We start from the raw sequence: 7949 nt of genomic DNA on the forward strand, positions 1-7949 counted from the left end.
CGTGACCACCTCTCAACCATGCAAGAAACATGTGTCCTGGACTCACAAGGTGCCCGGCACTGGGAACCAGACAACGAGCTCTCCCGCCCAGACCCCAATGGGCAGAACCACACGACGGACGAAAGAATGAAGTACAATGTACGATTGGATGGTGGCAGCAGCCAGAAGAAGGAGTCAGCAGGGAAGGGGGTGGGCTGGGCATATACAGTATTAGACCAGGTGCCCAGAACTGAAGAGGCAAAGGAAGAGGGCAGAGGGGAGGCCCCAGCCCCTGTGGTGACAGGCCTGAGCTCTTGGCTTGCTCCCTCAGGTTCAGAGATGTTGTACCTGGTGTGCCGGTGGCACCTGGGCTTTGGGCCACACTGGTGTAATCACCCCCTCTCCTCCCACGTCACGCTGTCTTGATGACCGCGGCATCTCTGTGCAGCTCTCCAGTGTCCATGGGAACTGTTGCCTCACCTAAAGCTCAGGCAGTGCCTGGGACCTGTCAACTTGCCAGGTGCTTGCCAACTCCTTCCTCCGGGTGACCGACCCTGCCACTCTGTGTTCCACAGAGGGCAGACCGACCACAAGGGATCGTGACACAGACCATTGGACTCTGGTCTCTATTGCTTCCAGAACCTTCTCAGACAAGAGAGCCAGGCCCCCTGGGCCATGCCCATTTAGACACTTTACTCCCCATGGCTCAGTTCTGCACACGGGACTTAGATGCAGTGGGTCCCATTTCTATCTTCCCATACACACAACGCCAAAAAGGGGAGGAAAGAGGCCTCAAGTGTCCCGGTCCTGACCTCCCTGTAACCATGCATACTTTCCTCAATATAGAAATACCCAGTCGTCACAGCCACAGAATGGAAGGTAAGCTTCCAGAGGGGATGCAGGGGACGGAGAGAGACTGCCCCCCAGTGTGCACGGATGGGAAGTGTGGGTGCAGACAGCCCGCACTCCAGGTCTATGCTCCGCTCTTAGACAAGGTGCCCGGTAGCCTAATAGAAGCAGAAACCAGGGCCGTGTAGCCATCCCGAGTGGTGGAGCGCCTGGCACGCTATCAACAGGTGTCGAACAGAAGGAGGGAGGATGCAGAACAAGGAGCTGGAGGAGTGTCAATCTTCCTGCTGACAACAGCTGACCCAGAAAACCAGGACAGACGCTCGCGGGTCTGCCAATACATTAGTCATATTCATAACTCAGACATAACTTATCCTTGAGTCGTGAAAGCGGGGGGGCCGCTCCTTCCATGGCCATGGATAATAAGCCCTGCCAGATGCTCACAGGTGAGGGACTTCCAGCATCCACCTACCTGGAGACAGCAGGTCACTTCCCCAGGTCACTGGTAAGAAAGTCCTCCCACTGCCTGGGCACGCATGCCGCTCCCTCTCGTATATCCTTTGCTGCTGAGAAATTTAAAAGGAACCCCGGGGCTGCAGAGAGCCTCTCTGAGAAACCAACTCCTGGTGTGGGCCCAATCTTTCCAGGTGTCGAGCATTAATGGGGCAGGCTGAGATGTTGTGAACCTGATCCTCTGAACCTGAGCATTAATGTCGAGCATTAATGGGGAGCTCTGCTCTGGGGGAAAGGTCACCCGCATCACTTCCTGATTGCCCCCGAGACACATGACAGAGAAGAGCGCTTAGGAAGTTTAGGGCCCATCCCAGAGGATCCAACCCAACCCAGCTGCGGATGGTCCACTCACACAGAAGCCTATCTGCGCTTTGGGTCAGAGAGTCAACCCAAAGGTGAGGTAGATGACCAGCCTGGCCCCAGAGGTGGGCTGCCTTGAGCCCTCCAGGACCGACACATGCCTTGGGGGCACCCTTCCCTGCCAGTCTGATGCCGGGGGCTGGGAGCCTTGAGACGGAACCGCCCCCTCTCCCCGACGCGAGGAATGCGATGTTCGTGAGCATGAGACCTGAGGGCCAGGATGCTGGGTTCAGGTCCTGGCTCCACTGCCTTGCCAAGCCTCAATTTCCCCTCTTTAAACTGACAATAGTAACATCTGCTCCAGAATATAACTAAATCCGAAAAGAAGGAAGAGTGTGAACCCACCACTGTCCTACTGGTATCGACTGAGCGGACACACGCAGCAGAGGCTCTTCAGCTCTTCCGATAAAGAGGAAAGCCTCAGTTCCATGGTGCTCTAGCCTTGACACCTCACATACACTCATGTATCTTTTCAATAAAGAAAACAGATCTGGGGCTCTGACCCTTTGTTAATTGATGATATCTAGCCAAAACGTATTCGCTTTTTATTGTATTCATCCCATTATCCCCCATTAATATAAATGATACTAGTTTTCCATGCGTGGTACTGATTCCCTTTAAAATAAATTCACTTCAGTTTAATAAGTTACCTTAAGGAAACTTAAGTGTGTATTACCACATGAAAGAAGCCAATCTGACTCCAATCTATGATGTTCTGGGAAAGGCGACACTAGAGAGACAGTAAACAGATCGGTGGTTTCCAGGGATTTGCGAGGCGGATGACAAGGGGGGAGCACGGAGGACTTTCAGGACCAAGAAACCACAGTGTGTGGTGCTATGTTGGCGGGCCGTGCCACCGCACATCAGTCCAGACCCACAGAATGCACACAGCACCAAGAGTGAACCCTCAGGTGAACGATGGACTTTGGGTGATAATGACTCGTCCACGTGGTTCATGGACTGTAACAAATCCCGTGGGCACGGTGACGACGAGGGAGGCCATGTCAGTGCGGGGAGGGCGGCATATGGAAACGTTTTTGGACCTTCCTCTTGCTCTCGATTTTGCTGTGGACCTAAAATGGCTCTAAAAAATAAAGTCTATTTTTTAAAAAGGCAACTAAGAGGAGACAATGAGTAAATAATAAAAAAGGAAATATTTCAAAGTGGAAAACGGTGAAGATGGGCCGTGGTGGCAGGAGACGTGGCCAAACAAACCACAGAGTAAGGAAGTAAATGACTGAGGTTGGTAAAACACTGCCATGGCACCTGGCATGTGGGACCCAGTGCTGCCCATACACGCGTGAAGGGTGGGAGGGCAGGAGAGAAGGACCTTGAACCACCACCAGGGCACCGCACCGGGTGGAGGCAACCTCCTGCAGGGCCTCCCGACACTGTACACATGCACAAAGCCCCCTGGCGGACCCCTAGAAGGTTCTGGGTGCAGCATGGCTGGAGGCTGGGTGGGGATGGCAGCACAGTCACCCCCGGCTGCTGGGCCAAGTCCATTTTCCTAAGGGCAGCAGGTCAAGGAGGTGCTGGTTTTTACTCAGCAACCATCCAACCTCCAGGAACCTGTCTGGGGTGTTAAGAGACAGTGCGGTGGTGGCCTCAGAAGCAACACCAGGGACTTTCTCCTGCTGGATGACAGCTAAGGGAGGGGCTTCCTATGGGCACAATGTCCAGAGGTGGCCTCTCAGCCTGAGTCTGGAGCCTTCCAGGCCACGTTGGTTGGCACTGGCCAGGCAGGCAGCCGTATGGTGCTCGGGGAGATGTCCCCCAGTGTAAGCATCTAGGATCCCAGCCTTGACACTCCTCCCACCTCAACCAGCAGAGGGGCTCAGTCTGGTCCTTGAATCCTCAGGGGCATAGCCTCACCCCCAGCCTTGGGCATGATGGGCAGATGCAAAGACACACTCTTGCAGGATGCATCTGTTCAGGGCAAGGAGCGCTGGGTGACTGACGACACCTGACCTATCCTTCCTCTGCCCCTCCGGAGCTCCCTGCGTACGTTCTCTTAGCCTTCCCAGATCTGTCCTCCAGGCAAACCCATGCCCATAAAACCCCCAGGGGCCTTGTCCTCAACCACACGCTTGTCCAGGTAAAATGGCTCTATCTGTGTTCTCCTGCCAGCCCTGTGGGTGGGGTGGAGGAGACCATGGGAGCCACTGGACCTCCCCTCGCAATCCCTGTCCTGCCCTCTGCACTTCCCTAAGAAACTGTAAGGCCCCTCTCACCAATTCAAGGGTGAAACTGTTCTCACACTGAAAAGACACGGATAGTCACGGTTTCCATAGGAGAGAGAGAGGGAGAGAGAAATGAGCCTGGATTGCAAAGGGCCAACCGGAATTTAATTTGTTTTAACGCTATTAGGATAACCTTAGCTCTCCCCGTCTCCACTTCACTCTGATTAACTTTTCTGGGACAAATACATGGAAAGGGCCCACCCCAGGCCCCGCGTAGCCGATCCATTTTCCTGCGGCCACTGAGGCACTGGCTTCAAAGGTCAGGTGCATAATTGTGTCTCCTGAGCCGGGGCCTCTGCTGCTGCTGCAGATGCATTTGTCAAGCGACTCGATGTTACTTATTTCAACTGCCATTTGTCTCTCTCTGCAATTTTCATTGGGAACGAGCGCCTGACTGTCCACTTTGGTGGGGAACTCAATATACAGTCAATTACTGGAAAGAAAGAAAACGAGGAGCTTCGTGCCTCTCCAGGCCATTTCTTCAAGAAGGCACTTCCAGGCTCCTGGTGCCACATGGAGTGCTGGCAGACCCCAACACTGCCTCCAACCAGGGGGCAGCCCACAGGGGCTGCCAGAACCAGCATACCCTGTGCTCCTGGGAGACCCACACAAGACGGGACAAGCGGCAAGAACCTGAATGGCTCCTCCTCAGACTCCCATCCTTAAAACCCTGTAGCAATTTTATCATTCTATTCTAGTCTAGTCTCGTCTACTCTAGTCTACTTGAGTCCATTCTATTCTATTCTATTCTATTCTATTCTATTCTATTCTATTCTATTCTATTCTATTCTATTCTATTCTATTCCATTCCATTCTATTCTATATTATTTTTCTATTCTATTCTATTCTATTCTATTCTATTCTATTCTATTCTATTCTATTCTAGTCTCGTCTACTCTAGTCTGAGTCTATTCTATTCTATTCTATTCTATTCTATTCTATTCTATTCTATTCTATTCTATTCTATTCTATTCTATTCTATTCTTTTCTATTCTATTCCAGTCTAGTCTAGTCTAGTCTAGTCTGTTCTAATCTAGTCTAGTCTATTCTAGCCTAGTCTAGTTTATTTTACTCCTATTCTATTCTGTTCTATTCTGTTCCATTCCATTCCGTTCTGTTCCATTCCATTCCATTCCATTCTATTTTATCAGTCTATTTGTTCCTTCTTTTCACACTCAGGGAACACATGGGCAGAGAAACACAGCTATTGGTTTTCAACATAATTGGACCTGGTTATGGTATGTGCGTAATACCCTCCTCCCCAGCTCTGGGAGGTGTATCTCGAGCTGACCACTGTCTGGTGTAGCCACTGGGAGCTATGCAAATACATTTTCTCACCAGAGAAGCAGCATACTTGTGAAGGGCTTAATAACAGATACAAAAGGCTGGGCAATCTAGGAAGGAGGCATTCACGGATTGGCTCAGCCTTCCTTCCACTTCTTCTGGATAATGTGACGGGTTTAAATACTGCTGGCAAGTCCACGTTGCTCGAGTTGTCATTTTAAGGCAGCTTCTTCAGGTAGCAAGCAATTATCCCATCAAAAGGGACCTAATTGTTCTCCATATTTGTCACATAAAAAGGGAACTGTGCAGATACCAGGAGTGAAAGACGGTCCCTGTATTTTTTTGTTGCTCTGACTGGATATCCCTGATGCTTTAATGCCTCCCCACATAAATCCCTGATGCCCTGGGTAAACATACAACAGAGATGTGGTGTGCGTGGGGGCAGCTGCACAGGGTGGCCTTCCAGACACCCTTGTGCAAGATGGCTCTGCGACAAGGTCCTCCAGGAGCCCTGGTGCTGGGAGACTCTTGGTTCGCTTCATGGTCTCGCGGGGCTCACCACCCCCAGTGGCTGACCCAGCGCCTGGCATACAACAGGTGTGCAGTGAATGTGTGTGAATGAATGAATCAGTCAACAATCCATCACCTGGGCCCCTGGTTTCATTTCAGACGAGGGCCTTAAATGCCACGTGCAATCTGACTGGATGACACACAGAGAAACCAGACTCAGTCTGCAGAGCGTCATGTGATGCCAGTGAGATCTCTTGGCTGATGTCGGTCAGTTCAGACCCTCTTGGGGACTTTAGACAGGTATTCCAGACTGTACACTCTGTGAGAGCAGGGACATCCCTCGCCTGGGGCACTCTCCCGGGGAAGTACTAGGGTTGTGTGCCAAAACCTAGTTGTGGCACACAACCTAGGGTTGATCCCACAGGGTCATACCTGGGCTTTGGTTATTCCAGCCACTCTGTATTATCATCTCTGCCTCCTTCTCCTCCTCTCCCTCCCCTCCCCCACCCCTCAGCCTCCTCCTCCTTCTCCTTCCCCTCTTCCTCCCCCTTCCCCACTCCCCTCCTCCTTCCCCTCTTCCTCCTCCTCCCTCTCTCCTCCTCCTTCTTCCTTTTATTAAAATTTTTTAACATTTATTCAATTTTGAGAAACAGGCAGAGCATGTGCAGGGGAGGGGCAGAGAGAGGGGGAGACACAGAATCCAAAGCAGCTTCCAGGCTCCAAGCAATCATCACAGAGCCCGACGTGGGGCCTGAACTCATGAAGTGTGAGATCATGACCTGAGCCGAACTTGGTTGCTTAAGTGACGGAGCCACCTAGGCACCTCCTTCCCCTTCCTCTTCCCCTTTCCCTCCTCCTTCTCCTTTCCCTTCTCCTCCCCCTCCTCCATTTTTGAGACAGTGAGAGCAAGCAGGAAAGGGAGAGAGAGAGGGAGAGAGAGAATGGCAAGCAGCCTCCTCGTCAATGAAGAGCCTGACACAGGGCTCGATCCATGAACTGTGATATCACGACCTAAGATGATTTCAAGAGTCAAGACGGTCAACTGACTGAGACACACGGGTGCCCCACTCACTATCTTTGAGGCGTAAGTTACTTCCCTAAACCAGAATGGAATCGTAGACATTTCATCCATCTGGTATTCTCTCCCTCCTGGCAATCTTCCTTCACATCCACCAAGGTCCTAGCCTAGGAGGCCTTCCCCAGTGACGATGACGTGATACAGGGATGTGCCTGCTCTGGCATCAGAGGGACGGGGCCAGAACACTAAGAACCTGCTTTGTCCGTGGGTCTTGCTCCGTTTGTGAGGGTGCCTGCTCGCATTCACCACCCCTGGCTCTCAGTGTCTCCAGCTGCAGGAGCCCCTGGCACCACACGGCGGAACGGCCCCTCACTCACACAGTCACATGACCGGCCGAGGGAGAAAAGAGCCCTCAGAGGATTGGAAGCAGGGTGACATCGCCCTACTGGGCGTTAGCAGGTTCCCACTGGCCTTCATGTAGACACCGAAATGGGGTAAGGATGGGCAGGATGGAAGTTCAGCAGCCACGGCAGTTCCTCAGGCGCCCACGTGGTGTTGGCTACAAGCTACCTATCTATGTCAGCTGGCTTCTGGATGTATTTGGAAGGTGTTGCTGAAAGGCACGGTGATGGATTATGTGTGAGGTGTAGGAAAAGAGGAGCCGGGATGACACAGTGATCCGGCTGGAGCACCTGGACGGACACTGTTGAAATCCACGAGGATGGGAAAGACTTCGCAGAGAAAGCTTCGTAGGCGGGAGCTGAGCTCCCCATGCATCAAGTGTGAGATGGGCCCCTGACGTCCAAGTAGAGACACGCCGGTGGCACTCAACTCTGGAGCGAGGGAGTGAGTGCAGAGACAGGAGTTCCTCAGGCTTAGCACAAGGCCCTCCTCACCCAATGCTCAGGGACGGGGATGCCTGACCATCTGAAAGGCCCTGTGGCTCCTTCCCTGAACTCAGCTGCTCTCACAAAGACACCGCAAAGTCACCCAAAGGAGAGGAAACAAGCATCATGAAAATGCATCCTTTCCTCTGCTGCCACATCTCTAAATTAAATTTCAAGGACTCGCCAAGAAAATGTGATCCTTTATATGTTTCCATAAATCGCTCATTTCGATGCTGTATGCCTCTTTTTATTATTATAGAAGGAGCTAAAAAAAAAAGTTAAATAATCTACATGAGCAATATTTTA

This window comes from Panthera onca (genome assembly GCF_046562875.1).
Source record: "Panthera onca isolate mPanOnc1 chromosome Y unlocalized genomic scaffold, mPanOnc1 haplotype 2 h2.ChrY_unloc_3, whole genome shotgun sequence".
NCBI classification, from domain to species: Eukaryota; Metazoa; Chordata; class Mammalia; order Carnivora; family Felidae; genus Panthera; species Panthera onca.